The sequence below is a fragment of the Myotis davidii genome, unplaced genomic scaffold (assembly GCF_000327345.1).
Source record: "Myotis davidii unplaced genomic scaffold, ASM32734v1 scaffold259, whole genome shotgun sequence".
Lineage (NCBI taxonomy): Eukaryota > Metazoa > Chordata > Mammalia > Chiroptera > Vespertilionidae > Myotis > Myotis davidii.
The window spans coordinates 985469-987170 of NW_006292687.1; the positions used below are offsets into that span (position 1 = coordinate 985469).

Below are 1702 nucleotides of genomic sequence, written 5' to 3' on the forward strand. Positions count from 1 at the left end.
TCTCTCTCTCTCTCTCTCTCTCTCTCTCTCACACACACACACACACACAGGTTTGCAGATGAAGATGAGTTCAGATGGGGCACATCCAATTTACTGGCGTGAACTAAAGAAAGGTTAGAAATGGGGCTGAACTGCCAGATAGTTTTGATGACAGCTACTTTGTGAAGTTTAGTTTTGGGGTGTTTTTTTATTGTTTTGTTTTTGTTTGTACAAATCTCCAAGAAAAGGAGAAAAACAGGATGAAGAGTAAAGGAAAAGAATGAAAAATCATGTAAGAGAAAAAATAAGTAATATTAGTATTTCCTTAAAGACCATGGACTCCAACCAAACTTGAGGGGGTTAAAAGGTGATGGATTGGGGGACGAGGGAGGGGGGAGTAGGTAGAGTTATGAAGTAAAAATAGCTGCTGTAGAATTCCAGAATAAATTGCCCTTCTGGAGGTGAGCGTCTACAGGGATAAAGACACACACACAAATTGGCCTTTTAGTATTAGGCATCAACCATGAGATTATCAGGACAGTTGATTTGAAGCGGAAACAAATCGGAAATCCTTCCCTCAACAGTCCTTTTAGACCAATATACACACCCTCAGAACCCACACAGACAACACATAAAGAATAAACGCAGCATCAGGGGGGCAATAAGAACCCCCTCCCCACACTTCCAGGACCTCTAGCCTCATCTCCCACTTCCGATTGCACAACTTTCTGACCTCCAAAGAAAATATTTCCAGTTGGATCCGATTTCAGAATTGTTGTAATCAGTATGGGTCAGGAGAGAAGGGGTGCCTGTAGTGTGTGGGGAGGGGAACTGGAAGGCAGCATTTGGGCAGTTACTTATATTTTTAGAAGCAGCATGCTCTATCGATCACAAATTGCTATTACCCAACAATGCTTCCAACACAAACGGACACCAAAAACAGCATCCCCGTTATCACCATCTTGCTAAAGACCTGCCCGGTCCAGTTCACCTGACTTTGTCTCTGTGGAACTTCTCAGGCAGTATCTTAATCAGAGAGATAATGGTTTGAGAGACAAAAACAATAAATCGATATTGAAGGGATCCCTTTCCGGAGTGATTTCCCACTGGAAACCACCGAACGGGGGAAGCCTGCCCTTAATTCCCAAGCCCACGGTTCCTCCAGAAACACACACAATGCGTGCTTTCAAAAAAAGGCATTCCATTCCTCTGCTTTTAAGGGAATTCCTATCTTTTCGAAGTCCCCAAAGCGGAGAGCACAAGAAAGAGACTGGGATCCATTGATTAAGATTTTAGGAGACAGACTAACACAGAGCCACAACACACACACACCAACCTTCGCTGGCTGGACCACTTCTTCCCTGTTCTTCTTTCTATTAAGGACTCGTTAGATTCTGATACATTTCCCCCCCCCAAAAAATCCAACTAGGTTACAACGTAGCTCTCTAGCTCCACTTAACCTGCAAGTTACAAAGAGAGAGAGGGGGGAAGAAAAAAAATTCTGCCGCCTTTCCACCCCTTTCCCTCCTCCCTCCCCCGCCAAGTCCACTCCACCAACACCAAACCAGCCGGCCCTGGCAGGACTGAGGGAGGGTGCAAACGGCGGGGGAGGGGATCAGATTAGGCGAAACTCAATAAGCTCGCAGCCCTCCAGCCCAATGCTTCCACCATCGCCGCCACCAACGGGCCACTCCAAAGGAGCCGGCATCGCTGCCCACCCGCG

The 1702-nt window shown here is 46.3% G+C and overlaps 1 protein-coding gene across 1 annotated transcript in view; it reads right to left on the minus strand.

Annotated features, from left to right (window-relative positions):
* Nucleotides 1-1471, minus strand: part of SETBP1 (SET binding protein 1) — a 352531-nt gene extending 351060 nt beyond the window's left edge. Inside the window, exon 1 of the mRNA XM_006766106.2 lies at nt 1316-1471. The gene's annotated coding sequence lies outside the window, so the exon portion shown is untranslated. The remainder of the gene's footprint in view (nt 1-1315) is intronic.
* Nucleotides 1472-1702: the final 231 nt, after the last annotated feature.